At 38.8% G+C, this 24560-nt stretch overlaps 1 long non-coding RNA gene across 1 annotated transcript in view; it reads left to right on the top strand.

Annotated features, from left to right (window-relative positions):
* The window catches only part of LOC135969261 (uncharacterized), a 128225-nt gene that overhangs the window by 102272 nt on the left and 1393 nt on the right, over positions 1 to 24560 (top strand). The window contains exon 2 of the long non-coding RNA XR_010584433.1: positions 24121 to 24245. This is a non-coding gene — a long non-coding RNA (uncharacterized lncRNA). The remainder of the gene's footprint in view (positions 1 to 24120; positions 24246 to 24560) is intronic.

The raw sequence follows: 24560 nt of genomic DNA, 5'->3' as shown, positions 1-24560 counted from the left end.
TTGATTGTTTTTTATTCTTTTTTCTTTTGTCTCCTCTGACTGTATATTTTCTTTCTTTCTTTCTTTCTTTCTTTCTTTCTTTCTTTCTTTCTTTCTTTCTTTTTTATTATTATTATACTTTAAGTTCTAGAGTACATGTGCATAACGTGCAGGTTTGTTACATATGTATACTTGTGCCATGTTGGTGTGCTACACCCATCAACTCATCAGTACCCATCAACTTGTCATTTACATCAGGTATAACTCCCAGTGCAATCCCTCCCCCTTCCTCTCTCCCCATGATAGGCCCCGGTGTGTGATGTTCCCCTTCCCGAGTCCAAGTGATCTCATTGTTCAGTTCCCACCTATGAGTGAGAACATGCGGTGTTTGGTTTTCTGTTCTTGTGATAGTCTGCTGAGAATGATGGTTTCCAGCTGCATCCATGTCCCTACGAAGGACACAAACTCATCCTTTTTATGGCTGCATAGTATTCCATGGTGTATATGTGCCACATTTTCTTAATCCAGTCTGTCACTGATGGACATTTGGGTTGATTCCAAGTCTTTGCTATTGTGAATAGTGCCGCAATAAACATACGTGTGCATGTGTCTTTCTAGCAGCATGATTTATATTCTTTTGGGTATATACCAAGTAATGGGATGGCTGGGTCATATGGTACTTCTAGTTCTAGATCCTTGAGGAATCGCCATACAGGTGCTGGAGAGGACGTGGAGAAATAGGAACACTTTACACTGTTGGTAGGATTGATTGTATATTTTCAAATAGCCTGTCTTCAAGCTCACTAATTCTTTCTTCTGCTTGATCAATTCTGCTATTAAAGGACCGATGTGTTCTTCAGTATGCCTGTTGCATTTTTCAGCACCAGAATTTCTGTTTGATTCTTTTTAATTATTTCTATCTCTTTGTTAAATTTATCTGATAAAAGTCTGAATTTCTTTCCTGTGTCATCTTGAATTTCTTTGAGTTTTCTGAACACAATTATTTTGAATTCTCTGTCTGAAAGGTCACATATCTCTGTTTCTCCAGGATCGACCCTTGGTGCCTTATTTAGTTCATTTGGTGAGGTCATGTTTTCCTGAATGCCACTGATGCTAGTACATGGCCTTCAGTGTCTGGGCATTGGGGTATTAGGTATTTATTATAGCCCACTCTCTGGGCTTGTTTGTACCCGTCCTTCTTTGAAATTCTTTCCAGATAGTTTAGAGGACTTGGGTTTTGTGATCTCAGCTGTATCTGCTTTAGGGGGCACCCCAAGTCCAGTAATGCTGTGGTTCTTGCAGCTCATAGAGGTACTGACTTGATGGTCTTTGACCAGATTCAAGAGAATTCCCTGGTTTACCAGGCAGAGACTTGTCCTCTTCCCTTACTTTCTCCCAAACATACAGTCTCTCTCTCTGCTCAGAGCCACGTAAAGCTGGGGGTAAAAAGACACAACTATGTATGTGACCACCACTACTATGACTGCACTGGGTCAGACCTAAAGCCAGCATAGCACTGAATCTCACCCATGGCCTGTTGTAACGACTCCCTGGCTACTGCCTATATTCACTCAAGGCCCTGGGGCTCTACAGTCAGCAAGTGGCAATGTGAGCCAGGCTTGTGTCCTTCCCCTAGGGCAGTGTGGTCTCCCAGGCCCCGACTGTGTCCAGAAGGGCCATCCAGGAGTGTAGGACTGAAGTAAAAATCCTTAGAAGTCTACTTGGTGTTCTATTGTATTGTGGCTAAGCTGGCACTCAAATCACAAGACACAGTCCTTCTCACTCTTCCCTTTCTTTTTCTCCCCTTTCCAAAGGCAGAGGAGCCTCACCCCTTAAGCCACCAGAACTCCAGGCCATAAGGAGTACTGTAATACTACTACTGATGTTCTCTTAAGGCCCAAGGTCTCTTAAGTCAGCTTGTGGTGGATGCTGCCTTGCCTGGGACTCAACCTTTAGGGAAATGGACTTCCCTCTGGCTTAGGGCGGTTCCGGAAACACTGTCGAAGGGTTAAGTCCTGGAATCGGGGACCCTAAGAGCCCACTTGGTGCTCTACTCCTCTGTGGTGGTGCTGGTGTCCTGAAGTGCAGGACAAAGTACCCTTTATATTTCCCTCTCCTTTTCTCCAGAAGAAGTTTTGCTCCATAGCCGCCACAGTTGGTAATGTCCTAAGTCTCACCTGAAGCCAGCAAGTCTCAGAGACTTACCCAAGGTCATTGATGTAGTACCTGTGTATCACTGCTGGTTATTCAGGGTCCAAGGGCTCTTCATTTAGCAGGTGACAAATGCTGTCAGGATGGAGTCTTTTCCTTCAAGGCAATGGGTTTCCTTCTGGCCCAATGTGTGTCTAGAAATGTTGTCTAGGAGCTAAGGCCTGGAATGGGGGCCTCACGACTCTTATCAGTGCCCGATTCTGCTGTGGCTCAACTGATATCCCAGATGCAAGACACAGTCCTCTCATTCTTCCCTCTTCTCTCCTCAAACGGAAGGAAGTAGTCTCTTTTGGAGCCTGTAGCTGTGCAGCCTGGGGTTAGGGGAGGGGTGATGCCAGCACTACCTTGGCTGCCCCAGCTTGTGTTTTAGTATGCCCCGCGCCCCTCCAGTACATCATCTCTGGGCCTAGTCAGCTCTAGGTCTCGCCTAATATTTGCAGTCCTTATGGCCTAGAATGTCTTTCGAGTTTACTTGGAGACTCAGAGTGTTGTAGCCCACAAACAGGGGTGATGTTTTCAGGAACTCAAGTTCTAATTGCTGGGATAGGTGATTCCCTTCTGGCTAGGGCTGGTTTTAATGTTTCCTGTGTGGGCAGGCATCAGCTGAATTTGATCTGGATTTCCTTTCTGCTCTAACAGGGCAGCACTGTGTTCAGTGCCTTACAGTTGTGGTGTTCTGCCTCCCTGAACACCCAGAGATGCTCTCTGTACCATGACTCTGCTGCTGGGGATAGGGGAGCAGTGGCATCAGTGATTCAGGACTGTTTTTTTCTATCTCTTCAGTGTCTCTTTCAGTGATATGAAGTTAAAACCAGATTCTATGAGTGCTCACTTGATTTTTGGTTCTCATGAAAGTTTGTTTTTTTGTTTGTTTGGTTGTTACTTTTTTTGGTTTTGAGACAGAATCTCACCCTGTCACCCAGGCTGGAGTGCAGTGGCCTGATTTTGGCTTACTCCAACCTCCACTTTCTAGTTCAAGCGATTTTCCTGCCTCAGCCTCCTGAGTATCTGGGATTACAGGCATGCGCCACCACACCAGCTAATTTTTGTATTTTTAGTAGAGATGGAGTTTCACCATGTTGGCCAGGCTAGTCTCAAACTCCTAACCTAAAGTGATCCATCCGCCTCAGCCTCCCAACGTGCTGGCATTACAGGTGTGAGCCACCAAGCTTGGCCAAAAGTTTTTTTTGTTTTGTTTGTTTCTGTGTAGATAGTAGTTCACTTGGTGTCTTTGTGGAAGGGGCGATTGGGGTAGCTTTCTACTCTGCCATCTTGCTCTTCTTCTCTCAAGATTCTCAAAAATAATATTTTGGGTAAGGTTAAACTTACCACTAATGCTGGCACTATTTTTTATTGTTAGCCTTGGGCATGACTATTGAAAGATTTTATATATATCCATCTTATTAGATGCTATCTTATTTTAGGGCAGTATTTATGGTGCTGAAGTAATTACACTTTAAGCATACACCCTTTCACATGGTTTCTATGAATCTGTAATGATGCCACTGTTTGGAGGTCCATTGCAACCTAGTAATTAAAAGGCTCTCTAGAATGCTTTTGTTGTTAACTTTTATACAGGTCACCTGAAACCAAATTGTCTCATGTTCTCCATTACCACCAATTCCATCTACACACATACATATTTCACTCTAGTGACCTCTCCCATGTGCCTTTCCTTCGTTGATCTCATAATATTTTTTGAAAGATTCAGAAGGGGCACACAGAGAAGAGAATTGTAAAACCAAGTGTTTTGGCAGTTATTTTGTGATTTCAGTATGATAAGAGCTCTAATTCTGAATGACCCAGTAATTTACTTTTAGTATATGCTAAATATTGAGTATGCAGTCCTTAAATTTTAGTATGAATTCAAGAGAGTTCACTGTGATTCAAATGACCCTTTCTACTTTACTATCACTTCCATATACATTTGAAAAGAAGTATAAATTTTTAGGAATACGGATTCTAAATATTCACAGTTTAGAGTAAATGCTAAAATTAAAGAGATTGGATAAGAGTTAGAGTATAATTATTTGCTTAAGATGACATAATGTGTCCAAGTCTTAGAGAAAATGACTGGCAAGAATATCTTATTTATTACGGAAGACAGAACAAGCATAGTTTATGAGAAATCATGTGATAGAGTACATGGGTTCTAAATGTTTGTTCTCTGACTGATTCTTTTCTTCTTTTCATTCTTTAAGCATTATCTCATCAAAGAACCAAACATGATATTATCATATTTTCACATTCAAGAAACATTTAATCTAAAAGTCATTATCTCTATAAAAACTACTGGTAAATCTAGATGTAGAGATAAAACACTTGGCAAGGAATCAAACAGAAAATTCTTTAATAATTGTTTGGTTTTATTTTCTTTAAAGCCCACTGTATAAGTATGCACTAGAGCTGTGAGTATATGTTATCTTACATAATGTGAAATTTAACATAAAAATATGGGGAAAATATGGGAATGCACTTTCTACCAAAGAGCATTAAAATAATTTGTTTCTTTGAGGTAGAAAAAGGGATGAGAGTGTAAAATTCAGTCAGATTTACTTATTTTAATTTTTATATAATTTACCTATTTGTAGTGATCTGTAGAAAAGATTGGTCAAATACTCCGTTTCCTCCTCCCCATTCCATTTGCATCCTGACACAGAAGTATGACAACTCCCCAAAAGAGGATGTACATATGAAGCTCCGTTCCCTTAATAAAATCTCCATTTCCCTCTTTAGAACTTATCAACAAACAGTATGAAATAAATGTTGCTCTGTGGCATTTAACCTACTCAAACTTTTGATTTTCACAATTTTCTATAAGATAGAGAGCATATGTATTTTAGTAACACTGAACGTACTGAAATATGCATGCTGAGAAATTAGAAAAACAGACATTACCAGTCCTCGCAATCAAATGTAGCATCTTTTGACAAGTAAATAAAGTTTTTAGTTATAATTTCACAGTTCTTTCTCGGATACCTGATTCCTTTGATTATACATACTGTACTTGCCTTCATTCTGTTATCAACGACTATCTCTATGTAGTAGAATACAAAGTCAGACGACAGATTTGAAGATACACTTAAAGTAAACTTTACTGAACTCCAAATTAGCATCACATTTTCTGAAGTTTTCAGGTGCCTTAGCCATATGTCACTTCCTTTTATTGTCTTCGCTGAATGTTCTTACCTACTTCCTGTACTAAACACCACAACAGAAAAGAATACATATATGCATGTGTATACACATATCAGAAGAGTTTCTCTGTTTTGTAATTTAGGTAACCTAAATTATAAAACTCTCATTTTTAATTTAACAACTTTTATTTTGAAAAACGATATGAGTTCATATGTATTTTCAGATTTTTTGGCTTTAGTCGTTTCAAAGTTTATTCCCAACCTATGCTCAAAATGTGTGTATATAAACTTTTAAATACATTTGCAAACCAGCCTACAACCACACAATGAAACCTCTGAAAACACCTGGGTTAGTAAAGTCATTGAAATCTGCATTTATTTTACCTATTTATTTATTTCTGAGGCAGGATCTTGCTATGTTGCCCAGGCTGGGGAGCAGTGGTGCAATCATGGCTCACTGCAGCCTCAACCGCCTGAGCTCAAACAGTTCTCCCACCTCAGCCTCCCTAGTAGCTGGGACTACAGGTATGCAGCACCATACTTGGCTTTTTAATTTTTTTTAATTTTCCTTTTTCATAGAGACAGAGGTCTCGCTACGTTGCCCAGGCTGGTCTCAAACTCCTGGGCTCCAGCAATCATCCTGCCTCAGCCTCTCAAAATGATGGGATTACAAGCATGAGCCACCAGAACTCTACACATTTTACTAATAATCCAGCAAATACGAAATCATTAAACAGTCCAGAAATTAGACTATGTGACAGTTAACATGACTTTCAACTCAACAATCCTCCTATCATTGTATTTTTTACTCTTGTTGTATGAGTGGTCATTTGACATTTCACTGTTACTGTTTCTCTAACTTTTAAGTATATCAGTAAGGCATTAGCTTCTGAAGTGTTTAATTTAGTTTGGTTATTCCAAGTGATCCTTAAAACCTTCAAAACAGATGTGTCAATGTTAATATCTCTCTTTTTCATGGTGAACGATCTCTTTCTGCTATTGTCAATATTTCCTGGGAAATCACTAGCACTTTGTGGAATTCTTAAACAATAAACCACCACAAGGAATAGGAGTAGATGTTAAAAAATTTACATTAATTCAAATACTAACAACAGTCAAATAGAAGAAAGTTCTTTGTTTAGGAAAAACAGGTTGGGAGAAGGGGAAAATGCATTGAGCAGAGGAAAGAAAAAACTTTATCTGAGTGCAGCCAAACCAGATGACACAAAAATGTGGAGTTTGTCTGATTTGATAGCTCATCAACATAGTCATGCAACACAGCAGGGATAAGAAAATCCAGGCCCCAACACACATGCTCTACAGAAGATATCAAGTGATTTAGCTGGGCCAGCTCTATGTGCAACAGGTGGTAGAGACTTTAGATGGAGAAATTATGGAAAGACTGCCCTCACTTTCTTGAGGCCACTATCACAGAGTGCCTAGATGTACCAGGGATCAGCATGACAAAATTAGGTTTCAGAGAAATTAATGGAAGTGGCCAATGATAAAAAAGAGGAGCAGTACTTAAGACGGTGTTAAAAAGCAAAGTCACCATTTTGCCAGAGGCTGTGCCATTCATTTATTCATCCATTCATTTTGCAAGATTCATTCAGTAAGCATTTCTTGAGCACTTCCTTTTTTTGCAGGGCACTGAGAGAGATGTGAAGAGACACAAAACATAAGCATTCAAGGAGTGTGTAAGTTTAGTGGGGAAAATGCGTGTGTTCACAAATAACTCTAATAACAAAGGGAAGTGCTAATTAACTATGTGACTCAGTTATAATGTAAGAGGGCTAGATTGAACAGAATTATTTCTCAGGTCCTTTTTAACTCTGATTCTAGCTCTGTGATTTTAAATATTCAAGTAGAGAAACAGCATATTACCAGAACACAGAGGAGGGAAAGGATAATGTTAATCATGACTAGAAAGTATCGAGAATGTCATGGTTAAAGTGCCATTTAATTTAGACCTTTAGAGACAAATGCATGATAGTAGATAGAACAGGTGGGAGTGGGTGACTTTCCAGAACAAAGAAACAGCACAAGCAAAAGCTTTAAGGAATGAAGGTACTTTATTTTCTTTGTTGTTAAGTGTTTTGTTTTTACTTTTCTCTCAATTTCAACTTTTATTTCAGAGTTGGGGGGTACATGTGCCGATTTGTTACATAGCTTTATTGTGTGATGCTGAGGGTGGGGTGCAATTGATCCTGCCACCCAGATAGCAAGCACAGTACCTTATAGGTAGTTTTTCAACCCTTTTCCCTGTTTTGGTGTCCCTAGTATCTACTGTTCCCATCTTTGTGTCCACGCGTACACAATGCTTAGCTCCCATTTATAAATGAGAACACATGGTATTTGGACTTTTGTTCCTGCATTAAATTGCTTAGGTTAACAGCCTCCAGCTGCATCCATGTTGCTGCAAATTACATAATTTTATTCTTTTTATGTATTTCATAGTGTATTTGTACCACATTTTCTTTATCCAATCCACTGTGGATGGGCACTTCGGCTGATTTCATGTCTTTGCTATTGTGAATAGTACTGCAATGAACATGTAAGACCATGTGTCTTTTTTTTTTTTTTTTTTGAGACGGAGTCTGGCTCTGTCGCCCGGGCTAGAGTGCAGTGGCCGGATCTCAGCTCACTGCAAGCTCCGCCCCCCGGGTTTACGCCATTCTCCTGCCTCAGCCTCCCGAGTAGCTAGGACTACAGGCGCCCGCCGCCTCGCCCGGCTAGTTTTTGTATTTTTTAGTAGAGACAGGGTTTCACCGTGTTCGCCAGGATGGTCTCGATCTCCTGACCTCGTGATCCGCCCGTCTCGGCCTCCCAAAGTGCTGGGATTACAGGCTTGAGCCACCGCGCCCGGCCCGACCATGTGTCTTTTTAGTAGAGTTATATATTTCCCTTTGAGTATATACCTAGTAATGGGATTGCTGGGTTGAATGGTAGTTCTGTTTTAAGTTTCTTGAGAAATCTCCAAACTACTTTCCACAGTGGTTGAATTAATTTACATCTCCACCAACAGCATATAAGCATTCCCTTTTCTCCACAACTTTGCCAGTATCTCTTTCATTTTTTTTTTAGAGAGAGATAGGATCTCACTCTGTCGCCCAGAGTGCAGGACCGCAATCAAACTTCACTGTAGCTTTGAACCCTTGGGTTCACGTTATACTCTGGCCTTAGTCTCTTGAATAGCTAGGACTGCAGTTGTGCACCACCACACTCAGCTAAGTTTTTTGTTATTGTTGTTTGTTTAATTGTTTTTTAATAGTTGTAGAGATGTTGCCCAGGATGGTCTTGAACTCTGGCAGTCATTCTACTGCTTCAGTCTTTCAAAGACCTGGTATTACAGGTGTGAGCCACGATGCATGTCCTTTCTTAGGAAAGAAAAAAGTTTTATCTAATCAGTAGTCATAAATTAATAATAAAATTTGATATTTAAAATGCATTTCATTTTGGTTTAACAGACAGTTCTCCTTAAAAGTGCTGAAAATAATTTCCATCTTCTTACTCCACTCTCTACAGTTCGTTTTGAATATTCTTTTTTTTCCACTTTTTTTAAATTTTTTTATTATTATTATACTTTAAGTTCAAGGGTACATGTGCATAACGTGCAGGTTTGTTACATATGTATACTTGTGCCATGTTGCTATGCTGCATCCATCAACTCGTCAGCACCCATCAACTCGTCATTTACATCAGATATAATTCCCAATGCAATCCCTCCCCCTCCCCCCTCCCCCCTTCCCATGATGTTCCCCTTCCCGAGTCCAAGTGATCTCATTGTTCAGTTCCCACCTATGAGTGAGAACATGCGGTGTTTGGTTTTCTGTTCTTGTGATAGTTTGCTAAGAATGATGGTTTCCAGCTGCATCCATGTCCCTACAAAGGACACAAACTCATCCTTTTTTATGGCTGCATAGTATTCCATAGTGTATATGTGCCACATTTTCTTAATCCAGTCTGTCACTGATGGACATTTGGGTTGATTCCAAGTCTCTGCTATTGTGAATAGTGCCACAATAAACATACGTGTGCATGTGTCTTTATAGCAGCATGATTTCTAATGCTTTGGGTATATACCCAGTAATGGGATGGCTGGGTCATATGGTACATCTAGTTCTAGATCCTTGAGGAATCGCTGTACTGTTTTCCATAATGGTTGAACTAGTTTACAATCCCACCAGCAGTGTAAAAGTGTTCCTATTTCTCCATATCCTCTCCAGCACCTGTTGTTTCCTGACTTTTTAATGATCGCCATTCTAACTGGTGTGAGATGGTATCTCATTGTGGTTTTGATTTGCATTTCTCTGATGGCCAGTGATGATGAGCATTTTTTCATGTGTCTGTTGGCTGTATGAATGTCTTCTTTTGAGAAATGTCTGTTCATATCCTTTGCCCACTTTTTGATGGGGTTGTTTGTTTTTCTCTTGTAAATTTCTTTGAGTTCTTTGTAGGTTCTGGATATTAGCCCTTTGTCAGATGAGTAGATTGCAAAAATTTTCTCCCATTCTGTAGGTTGCCTGTTCACTCTGATGGTAGTTTCTTTTGCTGTGCAGAAGCTCTTTAGTTTAATGAGATCCCATTTGTCAATTTTGGCTTTTGCTGCCGTTGCTTTTGGTGTTTTAGACATGAAGTCTTGGCCCATGCCTATGTCCTGAATGGTATTACCTAAGTTTTCCTCTGGGGTTTTTATGGTATTAGGTCTAACATTTAAGTCTCTAATCCATCTTGAATTAATTTTTGTATAAGGAGTAAGGAAAGGATCCAGTTTCAGCTTTCTACTTATGGCTAGCCAATTTTCCCAGCACCATTTATTAAATAGGGAATCCTTTCCCCATTTCTTGTTTCTCTCAGGTTTGTCAAAGATCAGATGGCTGTAGATGTGTGGTATTATTTCTGAGGACTCTGTTCTGTTCCATTGGTCTATATCTCTGTTTTGGTACCAGTACCATGCTGTTTTGGTTACTGTAGCCTTGTAGTATAGTTTGAAGTCAGGTAGCGTGATGCCTCCAGCTTTGTTCTTTTGACTTAGGATTGTCTTGGAGATGCAGGCTCTTTTTTGGTTTCATATGAACTTTAAAGTAGTTTTTTTCCAATTCTGTGAAGAAACTCATTGGTAGCTTGATGGGGATGGCATTGAATCTATAAATAACCTTGGGCAGTATGGCCATTTTCACGATAATGATTCTTCCTATCCATGAGCATGGTATGTTCTTCCATTTGTTTGTGTCCTCTTTTATTTCACTAAGCAGTGGTTTGTAGTTCTCCTTGAAGAGGTCCTTCACATCCCTTGTAAGTTGGATTCCTAGGTATTTTATTCTCTTTGAAGCAATTGTGAATGGAAGTTCATTCATGATTTGGCTCTCTGTCTGTTACTGGTGTATATGAATGCTTGTGATTTTTGCACATTAATTTTGTATCCTGAGACTTTGCTGAAGTTGCTTATCAGCTTAAGGAGATTTTGGGCTGAGACAATGGGATTTTCTAAATATATAATCATGTCATCTGCAAAGAGGGACAATTTGACTTCTTCTTTTCCTAACTGAATACCCTTGATTTCTTTCTCTTGCCTGATTGCCCTAGCCAGAACTTCCAACACTATGTTGAATAGGAGTGGTGAGAGAGGGCATCCCTGTCTTGTGCCAGTTTTCAAAGGGAATTTTTCCAGTTTTTGCCCATTCAGTATGATATTGGCTGTGGGTTTGTCATAAATAGCTCTTATGATTTTGAGGTACGTTCCATCAATAACGAATTTATTGAGGGTTTTTAGCATGAAGGCTGTTGAATTTTGTCAAAAGCCTTTTCTGCATCAATGGAGAGAATCATGTGGTTCTTGTCTTTGGTTGTGTTTATATGCTGGATTATTTTTATTGATTTGCGAATGTTGAACCAGCCTTGCATCCCAGGGATGAAGCCCACTTGATCATGGTGGATAAGCTTTTTGATGTGCTGCTGAATCCGGTTTGCCAGTATTTTATTGAGGATTTTTCATCGATGTTCATCAGGGATATTGGTCTAAAATTCTCTTTTTTTGTTGTGTCTCTGCCAGGCTTTGGTATCAGGATGATGTTGGCCTCATAAAATGAGTTAGGGAAGATTCCCTCTTTTTCTATTGATTGGAATTGTTTCTATAACACTATTTGTTTCATAGTTGGTATATTTACATATTTCATTCTATTAACATTCCAAGACAAACCTGGTCTTAAGTAAAAATGCTGGATTGAAGGGGTGTTGTTTAAATGTCTCTGCAAATTGAAAAAAGAATGTAAAAATTCTAAAGTGCATGAAAAATAGATCTTGTGAATGCAGAAGCACTAGCAAAATACTTTAGTTTTTAAAGATAATTGATAATTTAATCTGACTGAGATCCCTATGTATAACTCTTACTGACTGCCTACATTAATGTACAAGTTCTTGTAATAGGCCCTAAAAAGGTGGGCTCTAATTTTAGGGAGTCTATTAGAGAGTCTATAAGATAAATTAGCTGACATCAAAAGTGACATAGCAATTACAATGTGGGTTCAGGTACAGGATTTCTAACTCACAAGCCAGTCCTTTTTGTGATCTGTCTTTATAACATAAAAGCAAGATACCTCAATTTAGGGAGCTCATAATCTAGACAGAAAACAGTTAAATAATGATACACTAAAATAATACTGTAACATCCTGTAATCCCAGCACTTTGGGAGGCTGAGGCAGGCAGATCATGAGGTCAGGAGATTGAGACCATCCTGGTAAACATGGAGAAACCCCGTCTCTACTAAAAATTCAAAAATTAGCTGGATGTGGTGGCATGTGCCTATAATCCCCACTATTCGGGAGGCTGAGGTAGGAGAATCACTTGAACCTGGGAGGTCGAGATTGCAGTGAGCAGAGTTCATGCCACTGCACTCCAGCCTGGCAACAGAGAGAGATTCCGTCTTAATAATAATAATAATAAATAATAATAAGAATAATGTAACACAACAATAAACGAACTGTCAATGACAGTAGATTGGAGAATAACTTTGAAGTCTGAGAATTAATAAACACAATTCCAAAGAAAAGTACCAACATGGAAAACTCCACATAAACATAAAACTTCTGTAAAACACTACAAACAACTTTAAAATGTTAAAAAATAAATAATGAACCAACAAAATCTAGCAAAAGAAATGACAAAAGATTACTGTTTGTAGTCTTTTTGATGAGCCCATAGAAATTGAAATAAAGACATTAAGAACCTAGGAGATAAATGGGCAAAGAAAATAGACCATCCATAAGAAAGGATATAGTAATAAATCAGCATGTGAAAAAATGTTCAACCTTACTATGATAGTGTTTGAAGAAACAGAAAAAAACACAAAGAAATACTATTTAGAATAATATATAAGCTTTCAAATTAGAGGATGATACACAGAACTAATGTGTGTATAAAATTATTGTAACCTTAAATCGCTAGTGGCGTAAGAGCCATAAAAATATGCATATTATTTTCCTCAAAAATATAATTTCTGGAAATTCATTCTAAGAAAATCATCCAAACCAACAAGAACTTTATGCCTAAAAATATTAATCAAAATATTGTCTACAATAACAAGAGAATAAGGGAAGCAACCCAAGGACTTAATAATAGGAAAAGGCTTAGGTAAAGTATAATCCATACACACTACAGACTGTTGCAAAGCTATTACGAATAATCTGTCTGAAGACGGTGGCAAAAAATATGCTTAGAAAACATCGTCGATTGAAAATGTACATAGAAAATGGCTGACATGGAATGTAAAAATTGCAATAAGTATTTAAAAATTTGCTGGTCCTCTTTTTTCAGGCTAAGTTATTTCTACTCTGATTCACACATGTATTGTCCCGTGTAATATTCATAGACTCTCTGGGAAATAAGGTTGTTACGTTTTTATATTCTAGATGAGAAAATTGAGACTTAGACATGCTAAACACTAGTCCAAAGTCACAAAGATCATAAATGATGATACACTGGATGCAAAACCTATGCTCACACAAACAGCAAGTTTTCCATTTAGGAACCTTGGATTCTGGTTTGCCTTCCTCACACAAACACCCTCCCCTTTCTTAAACAATTCTTCCATGTTGTACTATTTCTATAATAAAAATTTACAAGTATGTAATTTAACAAGAAGGCAATTGAAGATTCATGACCAAGTGAACAATTGTTAAAGGAATTAAAAGAAAAAGAGATCACTTCAGGTTTAGTGTCTTGAGAATGCTTTAAGAAAAAAGTAAAATTGAAAGGGTACTAGGAAGCATGGGTGGAGGTTGCAGAGGGAAAGGCAGTAAGATTGGGTGTTTCCAAGGAAGTAAAAAGACTGGCAAAAGCTTGGTGGTAGCAGTGGAAACTGGAAGCTGTGTTTAGGACATAGTCAATACAACTGTTTGACTGGAGAGAAAGATGCCTGTGAGGTGTGAGGGGGCAGCAAAAGTTAAGGCCAAAGAATTAAAATTGGGGCCAGAGCATAAGCAGCTTTAATTTTAAGACAAATGGGGTTTTACCTTATTCCCAGGAGAAAGAGAGAGCCACTGAAGAAGAAGTCTCTTCTTCATTTTTCTTTAAAGCACGTTGCATTTCTATAAGGTTAATATAACAGGCAAAGATGGACAGAAGCAGGCAGAGAGAACACTCAAGGGGCTTTCAAAATATGCCCACAGCAAATTGATAGAAGGCTTCAGTGGAAATGGCAGCACAGCAAATGGAAAATAACAGACGTGAGATATATTGTTTGAGAATACTTGGCAGAATATGGTGACCGATTGGATATGGGGTGAAGGAAAGGAAAGTCATTGTTTGATTTCCTAACAGTCTTTCTCACAATTTGATAAAAGTGCTGTTGGCTCCTACTTTCAGTTCAAATATTTTTGAATTAATTTTTGTACTTCGTTTACTTCCAAGTGTTTCACAATGCCTCCCAAGAAACTTAGACACCCTACAATCCTGAGAAAATTAGACACTAGCATGTAGAAAAAAACTGATTTCCATTCTAATCATTTTAAAAAGTATTTATAGCTCCATAGTTAATATCTATAGACTTTAAGCTACAGTCCAGCATATGGAGCAACTACAGAGTTTGTAATCAAGGAAGACAGAAGCAAATTATATCTTAGGAGAAGAGATTCACAGGCCCATCTTCTCATTTTGTAGAGGATAAAACTGAGGCCCTCAGAGGGTTCCTGAATGGAGGGTTTGCAGCCTGAGTTTGCCCAGTACTCTTTCTTTGGCAAAACTCATTTTTCACATCAGCATTTTCTTCCAAAGTTTCTAGGTTGCCCTACTCTGATTAGGAGTGACAATCTGCAATGTGACTGGAGGGTGACAGTTTCCTTAACATATAGCATTGAACTTAGCCAAGGGGTATGATTACTGAGGTCCTGGTTTCTACTAGAAACATGAAATAATGCATCATTTCTATGCCAAATATTCTGTAGTTTTTATAGTCTTTCTATTCAATGTGTTGGGGCCTCTCATCACAAGGTCTTTTAAAAATATGACCAGAAGGCATTCAAATGGGGTGACATAATGATTTATAAAATCTCTTTTGTGGGTCAGGCATGAAAAGAAAAACTTGTTAACCAAAATATCTACTTCTGTGAAAATTGCTGTTTCAACTCAGTAATAAATAGGTACATAGTGAACAAGTAAACAAGTAAAAGAAAAACTTAGAATTCATATCCCTAACTTATATGATCCATCAGTTAGTGTCATGTTAACAAAGCTTTGGGACACATCTTCAGGCCACGGTAGACATGACTGAGGCTGCTTCCACATGGTCAGCATTCAGCCAGGATGTCTTAATCTAGCAGATTCTGTGGGGATGGAGGGAGTAAAGGAGTATGGATGGGTGAATGAAGAGCACCTGGTAGAATAAGAGGGGGAAAACTCAGATAATTTCTAGTGAGCACTGAAGCCATAATAATGTTAGATGGCCAAGGGATGATGATAGCAGCATCTCTGCTCATTGTGATCCTGAGTAAATCATCACAATGTGACACTGGGTTAGGCTGAAGGCCAGACTGCATATTTCATTGACCATAGCTCACACCGGTTTATTTGTTGTTACCAGCCAGTCTCTGAGCAACGCTAGTTGTTACTGTTTGCCCATCTACAATATCCGTCATGCTGAACGAAAAACTATGAAAAATAAAACAAAAATCCTTTCATACAGGTTATAGACTTCACTGGTCCTAAACTCTGAGAGAATAAACAAACAAACAAACCAACAAAAACCAAACCAAAACAAAACAAAACAAAAAAACCCTCCATCAAGAGAAAGTTCCTGAAATGAAAAACTGATTATAAAAAAGAGAAAATGATATAGCATAGACAAAGACATTTATTATTTTCTTGTTTGATTATCTGTAAAAAGTTTTTTTTGTGTGTGGAGGAGGGAGTAACAACTGGGTCAGAGAGAGACGATAAACCCAGGAGGTTACAGAGTGCAGTAGAAAGAGCTCTATGTGAAGCTGAGGGAACAGGAACTTCCAGTCTTGCTTTCCTGCTAACTGACTAGGAACATTGTGCAAGGTACTCCTTTGCTAGACAGCCAGAGGGAAAGATGAACCAAGCTTCTAAGGTCACTGCCAGCTCTGACATTTCATGATTCTATGAGGTCCCATTCTTTTGCTGTCTGTTTTCAAAAGAGCAAATCCTTCAAACATAGCTATTTTGGTAGTACCTTCCTTGAGAAGGCACAAGTACATTTGTAACAATAATCTTGTCTTTATATAGATGTTTGGTCATGTCAGGACCTTTAATTGGAGGTTTGGGGTCTTTTTCTGTGCTATTAGGAACGATTAGAATTCACAATTTAGACTTTTTTACCCAAATTTATTTTCTCTATCTCTAAAATATATCCACCAATTTTAATAAAATTATATTGATAAATAGCATGCCACCAGCAAGGAAACGGAAAATCGCAGAGAAGCAGAAGCATCAGCTCCCAGATTTTCGAGCAGAAAATACGTAATGGAAAAGTACAAATTCCTCTTGCCTAAGCAAACATCCCTTTTACAGGTAGTAGGGCCGTGAAATGGTAAACAGGTTTAGCTATACTAACTCTTGCCATAAAGGAAGGAGAAGCATATAAAGACCAGGGGGTCCAGGCCTGTCATTCAGCATCCAAATCTATGTGCAGAGAGTACCAATATCAAGCATAAGTCACACAAGTGGCAGGAAGGACATACAAAGGCTTGTAGTTCTGATGGAACCCTCCTCATCATAACTGCTAACACTGCTTAAAATATTAATGGACACAGAGATCAAGGCCTGGAGTCTTAGTTGGGCCCTCAGTGATTGACATGAGGCTTTTGTACACGTGAAGAAAGCCTACTCTATGTACTCTTCTGGCAGGCAGTGTATGGGGAGGGGGAGGCCAAGGAGAAACAAACTGGAAAGAAAAGATGTGCACACAATAGTTCCTCCTTGGGATATGTCTAGAAAAAAGGAGAAAAAGGAGTGAACTGAAATTTCATTAAGCTTTGTGACCAACTGTTCCCTCCACACACTCTCAAGAATTTGCTGGGTTGGGTATGAAGGAGGATGGGAGAGTCGTCTAATGATAAATATATAGAAAACGAAAAAAGCTATTAATTTTCTAATAAAATAGTATTATTTCCTAAAGGGATCACAAAGTAAAGGAGGTAGATTTATTTCTGCATTTGGAATGGAGGATTCAAGCTCTAAAAGAAAAAAAAAAAAGTATTTTTTTTCAGTTGATAAGTTATTTCACTTTTATATTCCATTTTTTCAACTTTCATTTAAGTTCAGGTGTACATGTGCCAGATATGCAGGTTTGTTACATGTGTAAACATGTGCCATGGTGGTTTGCTGCACAAGTCATCCCATCACCTAGGTATTAAGCCCAGCATCTGTTGGCTATTCTTCCTGATGCTCTCCATTCCCCAATCCCTCACAGGCCCCAGTCTGTGTTGTTCCTCCCAGTGTGTCCATGTGTTCTCATCATTCACCTCCCAGTTATAAGTGAGAACATGCGGTGTTTGATTTTCTCTTCCTGCATTAGTTTGCTAAGGATAATGACTTCATGTTCCATCCATGTCCCTGCAAAGGACATGATCTTGTTTCCTTTTATGGCTGTATAGTATTCCATGGCGTATATGTACCATATTTTCTTTATCCACTATATCATTGATGGACATTTAGTTTGATTCCATGTTTTTGCCATTATGAACAGTGCTGCAATGAATATGCATATGCATCTATCTTTATAATAGAATGATTTATGTTTCTTTGGGTATATACCTAGTAATGGGATTGCTGGGTCAAATGGTATTTCTGCCTCTTGGTCATTGAGGAGTCACCACACTCTCTTCCACAATGGTTGAACTAATTTACGCTTTCACCAACAGTGTAAAAGCATTCCTCTTTTTCTACAATCTCACCAGCATCTGTTGTATTTTTACTTTTTAATAATCGCTATTCTGACTGGTGCGAGATGGAATCTCATTGTCCTTTTGATTGCATTTCTCTAATAATCAGTGATGTTAAGATTTTTTCATGCTTCTTGGCCACATATATGTCTTCTCTTGGGAAGGTCTGTTCAATTCCTTTGCCTGCTTTTTAATGTTTTTTTTTTCTTGTAAATTTGTTTAAGTTCCTTATAGACTCTGGATATTAGACCTTTGTCAAATGGATGAAAGGCAAAAATTTTCTCCCATTCTGTAGGTTGTCTGTTCCTCCTCTGATGATATTTTCTTTTGCTTTACAGAAGCTCTTTAGTTTAATTAGACACCATTGGTCAATTTTTGCTTTTGTCGCAATTACTTTTGGCATTTTCCTCACAAAATATTTGCCCCTGCTTATGTCCTGAATGGCACTGCCTACATTTTCTTCTAGAGTTTATAAAGTTTTGGGTTTTACATTTAAGTGATTAATATATCTTGAGTTAGTTTTTATTTTAGGTGTAAGGAAGGGGTCTAGTTTCAATTTTCTGCATATAGCTACCCATTTCTCCCAGCACCATTTGTTAAATAGGGAATCTTTTTCCCTTTTTTCTGTCAGATTTGTCAAAGATCATATGGTTGTAAGTGTGAGGTCTTACTTTTGAGTTCTCTCTTCTGTTCCAGTGGTCTATGTGTCTGTTCTTGTACCAGTACCATGCTGTTTTGGTTTCTGTAGCCTTGTAGAATAGTGTGAAGTCAGTTAGCTTGATATCTACAGCTTTGTTCTTTATGCTTAGGATTTTCTCGGCTATTCCGGTTCTTCTTTGGTCCCACACGAATTTTAAAGTAGTTTCTTCTACTTCTGTGAAGAATGCCCATAGTAGTTTAATAGGAATATCATAGAATCTATAAATATCTTTGGGCAGTATATCCATTTTCACAATATTGATTCTTCCTATCTATGAGCCTGGAATGTTTTTCCATTTGTTCGTGTTCTCTCTGATTTCTTTGAGCAGTGATTTGTAGTTCTCCTTGAAGAGGTTTTTCACATCTCTTGTTTGCTGTATTCCTAGGTATTTTATTCTCTTTGCAGCAATCGTGAATGTGAGTTCATTCATAATTTGGTTCTTTGCTTGCCTGTTAGTGTATAGGAATGCTAGTGATTTTTGCACATTGATTTTGTATACTGACACTTCGCTGAAGTTGCTTATCAGCTTACACAGCTTTTGGCTGATATGATGGAGTTTTCTAGTTATAGCATCATGTCATCTGCAAAGAAAGATACTTTGACTTTCTGTCTTCCTATTTCAATACACTGTATTTCTTTCTCTTGCCTGATTGCCCTGGCCAGAACTTTCAATACTATGTTGTATAGGAGTGGTGAGAGCATCTTTGTCTTTTGCCAGTTTTCAAGGGGAATGCTTCTAGCTTTTGCACATTCAGTATGATTTTGGCTGTGGGTTTGTCATATGGGACTTGTATTATTTTGAGGTATGATCCTTCAATACCTGGTTTATTGAGAGTTTTTATCATAAAGCAATGTTGAATTTTATTGAAGGCCTTTTCTGCATCTATTGAGAGAGTCATGTGGTTTTTGTCTTTAGTTCTGTCCATGTGATGAGTCACATTTATTGATTTGCGTATGTTGACTCAACCTTGCATCTTGGGATGAAGCCAACTTGGTTGTGGTGGATAAGCTTTTTGATATGCTGCTGGATTCGGTCTACCAGTATTTTATTGAGAATTTTTTCATTGATGTTCATCAAGGATATTGGCCTGAACTTCTCTGTTTTTGTTGTTGTTGTATTGTATATCTGCCAAATTTTGGTACCAGGATTATGCTGGCCTCACAGAACGAGTTAGGAAGGATTCCCTCCTTTCCATTTTTTTTTTTTAATAGTTTAGATAGAAATGGTACCAGCTCTTCTTGGTACCTCTGTTAGAATTCAGCTGTGTATCCTCTCTGGTTCTGGACCTTTTTTTGGTTGGTATGCTATTTATTACTGCCTCAATTTCAGAACTCATTTTTAGTACATTTGGGGATACAATTTCCTCCTGTTTCATACTTGAAAGAGTGTATGTGTTCAGAAATGTATCTGTTTCTTCTAGATTTTCTAGTTTATGTTCATAGAGGTGTTTATAGTATTCTCTGTTTGTTGTTTTTATTTCTGTGGGGTCAGTTGTGATATCCCCCTTATCATTTTGATTGTGTTTACTTGATTCTTCTCTCTTTTCTTCTTTATTATTCTAGCTAGCAGTTTATCTATTTTTTTTTAATCTCCTAGATTTGTTGAATTTTTGAATGGTTTATTATGTCTCTATATCCTTTAGTTAATCTCTGATCCTGGTTATTTCTTGTCTTCTGGTAGCCTTTGGGTGTGTTTGCTCTCAGTTCTATAGTTCTTTTAGTTGAGATGTTTGGTTGTTAACTTGAGATCTTTCTAGTTTTTTTAATGTGGGTATTTAGTGCTATGAATTTCCCTCTTAACAACACTGCTTTAGCTGCATCCCGGAGATTTTGGTACATTGTCTCTTTGTTCTCCTTAGTTTCAGATAACTTCTTGATTTCTGCCTCAATTTTATTATTTACCCAGGAGTCATTCAGGAGCAGGTTGTTCAATTTCCATGCAGTTGTGAGGTTTTAAGTGAATTTCTTAATCTTGAGTTCTAGTTTGATTGTGCTGTGATCTGAGAGACTGTTTGTTATGGTTTCAGTTCTTTTGCATTGCTGAGGAATCTTTTACTTCCAATTTTGTGATCAATTTTATAGTAGGTGCTGTATAGCAATGATAGTATATACTCTGTTGTTTTGGGGGAGGAAGGTTCTGTTTATGTCTATCAGGTTTGCTTGATCCAGAACTGAGTTCAGGTCCTCAATATCTTTTTAAATTTTCTCTCTTGATGATTTGTCTAATTTTGTCAGTAGGGTGTCAAAGTCTCACACTATTTTTGCGTGGAAGTCTAAGTCTCTTTGTAGGTCTCTAAGACCTTGCTTTACGAATCTGGGTGCTCCTCTATTGGGTGCATATATATTTAGAACAGTTAGCTCCTCTTGTTGAACTGACTGTTTTAACATTATGTAATGCCTTTGCCTTTTTTTTTTTTTTAATTTTAATCTTTCTTGGTTTAAATTCTGTTTTGTCAGAAACTAGAATTTCAATCCCTGCTTTTTTGGTGTTTTCCATTTTCTTGGTAAAGTTTCTTCCATTCCTTTATTTTGAGCTTATGTGTGTCTTTGCAAGTGAGACCAGTCCCTTGAAAATACAATACCTATGAGTCTTGTCTCTTTATCTAGCTTGCCATTCTGTGTCTTTTAATTGGAACATTTAGCCCATTTACATTTAAGGTTAATATTGTTAGGTATGAATTTGATCCTATCATCATGATGCTAGCTGGTTATTTTGCAAACTTCTTTATGTGATTGCTTCATAGTATCACCAGTCTGTGTACTTCAGCGTGTTTTTGTAGTGGCTGGTAATGTTTTTCCTTTCCATATTTAGTGCTTCCTTCAGGAGCTCTTGCAAGGCAGGCCTTGTGGTGACAAATTCCATTGGTATTTGCTTATCTGAAAAGGATTTTATTTCTCCTTTGCTTATGAAGCTTAGTTTGGCTGGACATGAAATTCTGGGTTAGAAATTTTTTTCTTTAAGAATACTAAATACTGACTGCCATTCTTCTGCCTTGCAGGGTTTCCATTGAGAGGTCTGCTGTTAGTCTGATGGGCTTTCCTTTGTAGGTGACCTGGCCTTTCTCTTTGGCTGCGCTTACCATTTTTTATTTAATTTGGACCCTGGAGAATGTGATCCTTATGTGTCTTGGGATTGATCTTCTGGTGGAGTATCTTACTGGGGTTCTCTGAATTTCCTGAATTTGAGTGTTGGCCTGTCTTGCTAGGTTGGGGGACTTCTCCTCTATGATATCCTGAAGTATGTTTTCCAACTTGGTTCCATTCTCACTGTCTCTTTCAGGTACCCCAATCAAGAATAGGTTCAGTCTCTTTACATAATCCCATGGTTCTCAGAGGTTCTGTTCATTCCTTTTCATTCTTTCTTCTTCATTCTTGTCTATCTGTCATACTTCAGAAAGATAGTTTTCCAGTTCTTTGATTCTTTCCTCCTCTTGGTCTATTCTGCTATTGATACTTGTGATTGCATTGTGACATTCTTGTTATGTGTTTTTTAGCTCCATCAGGTCCTTCATGTTCCCCTATAAATTGACTATTCTGGCTACTAGCGCCTATATTTTTTTCTATTATGAGCCTTAGCTCCTTTGCATTGGGTTACAATATGCACCTTTAGCTTAGCGAAGTTTGTTATTACCCACATTCTGAAGTGTAATTATGTCAATTCAACCATCGCTTCCTCAGCCAAATTCTGCACCCTTGCTGAAGAGGTGTTGTGGTCATTTGAAAAAGAAGAGGCACTCTGGCTTCTTGAGTTTTCAGCATTCTTGTGTTGATTTTTTTTCTCATCTTTTTGGGCTTATCTACTTGCGATCTTTGAGGTTGCTGACCTTTGAATATTTTTTTGAGGGTTTTTTGTTGTTGTTGTTGATCTTGATGTTGTTGCTCCTTTCTGGCTTTTTGCTTTTGTTGTTGTTCATTTTTAATCAGCCAGGCCACTCTTCTGTAGGGCGGCTGCAGTTTGCTGGGGATCTGCTTCAGACCCTAGTTGCCTTCCTTTTTCCCATACCTGGAGTTATCACCAGTGAAGGCTATGAAACAGCAAAGGCAGCAGACTTGTCCTTCCTCTGGCAATTCCGTCCCGGGGGCGCACTGACTTGTGGACAGCCCAAACGCACCTGTAGGATGTGGCTGAAGACCCCTTCTGGGAAGTCTCACCTAGTCATGAGAAATGGAATCAAGGACCTGCACAAAGAAGCAGTCTGACTGTCCTTTGGAAGAGCAAGTTCACTTCACTGGGCAGGACCTTGCCATGTCTGGACTGTGTGTGTTCTCCAAAGCCACTAGGGTGGAATGGCTGAGTCTACCAAACCACTGAGATGTGGCTGCCCCTCCTCCAAGTAGCTTCATCCCTGGGAGAGATCAGAGCTCTGTCTGTAGAACCTTTGCTGGAGTGGCTGAAGCACTCACAGGGAGGCCTTGCCCAGTGAGGAGAAATGTATTGGGGTATGACCTCTTAAAGAAGTAGTTTGGCCATGATCTGGCAAGGCAGCTGTGCTGTGCTGTGGGGGCCCCTCCTTGTCAGTATCACCTGTATTCTTCAAAATCTGCAGGCTGAAAGAACTAAGTCTACTGAACTACAGAGATGATGGCTGCCTCTCCCCCAAGAAACTCTGTCCTGACTCAGGCAGACTCTAGCCTGCTGCCACTGTCCAGCTGAAACTCCAAGATAGTGGTTCTCAATCTGCAAGGCACTGTGGAATTGGGACTCACAGAACAGTATCACTTGGCTCCCCAGACTCAGCCCCCTTCTTAGGGACATGCATGGAAGAATCTCTCACTTTGCCGAGCATCCTGAGGCTAGAATATGGAAAACTCTGTGTGTGCCTGGGGGACCACTCTGCTGAGACTCCACACAGCTCTGTGTATTGGACCCAAGGCCCGGGTGGCTTGGGCTCACAAGAGGATGATCCTCGAGTTGCAAAGACCTGTGGGAGAAGTGTGGTTTTCTGGGTGGGGTCACACAATCACTTACCACTTCCCTTGGCTGGGGGTGGGAGTTCCCTTGGCTCCATGCCATTCCTGGTTGGGCCATCGCCCCACCCTGCTTCTCTTCACTCTTCATGAGTCCAGTTGTTTGCCTAGTTAATCCCAATGTGACAACCCAGGTATCTCAGTTGAAGGTGCTGAATTCACTCGCTCCTTTCATTCCTCACTGTGAGTGCCAGGGACTGCAATTGCTTCCAATAGGCCATTTTGGCTCCTCCCTTTGGGGCTAAGATGTTTTAAGGGAAAAAAACTTAATGAAAGGAAAAGCCCCTTAATTCCTTGGTCGGTCTATTAAATAATATTCTATTTTATTAGCTTAGCCTGAAAAAAAAGAGGAAGTTCTATTCATTTATTCTGAAGTTTTTTAGATCAATATAGTAGCCCAAATCTGGTAAAACAGCATCATCAGGCTCATTGTCAGGTCTATTCTGATCAAAAAGGTCAGTTCTTATAATTCCTTACATCCTAGAATTGGATCCCTGTCTCATTTGCCTTTCCTTATAGATACTCTAGTTCTTCAGATTTTGGAATATTGACATTTGACATAATAGAAAATGCAGCATACAAAGACTAAGGGGCGAAGGCCCATTATTCAATAACCTAGCTGAAATACAGATTGAACAATGTAAGTTATACAAGAAGCTAGTCTTCAGGAACTGCTCCTGGGCCTCTCCAATGCTGACGTCTGACTCCTACTGCTTTACCCCTCAGATATTTTGCTTACATGTCCTAACTTTCCCGGTCTACTGTGGAGTCTTCCTAAATCCATTGTCCTGCCCCAGCAAGTTGGCCCATCTAAGAGAAAATTCTGAAAATACTACAAGAAAAAATATAAGGTACTCTTTATTTGATTAATAGATATCACAATAGTAATCTATCACTCATCAGGTAACAACAGTTCTTACTCTGGTTACTAGTTGAGTATCAGCCTGTGAAAAGCCATAAAATTCATAGTGAAAGGATCCTATTTGCTTACAGAAAGAGCCTTTTAAACCGCACTCTGTATATGGTCTTGGCTTCTACTAGCAGGCCCTAACCATGTGCTTCTAAATTTATGAACTTGTACAAAGATTCTAACTCAATATTAATATATTAAATCTCTACTTAAAGAGATTGTTTCAGCTTTGACAACACCCATTTTGAGGAAAAAT

The sequence above is a fragment of the Macaca fascicularis genome, chromosome X, assembly GCF_037993035.2.
Source record: "Macaca fascicularis isolate 582-1 chromosome X, T2T-MFA8v1.1".
Taxonomy (NCBI): Eukaryota; Metazoa; Chordata; class Mammalia; order Primates; family Cercopithecidae; genus Macaca; species Macaca fascicularis.
The sequence above is the reverse complement of the archived record's forward strand: the minus strand, read 5'-3'. Positions and strand labels throughout refer to the sequence as shown.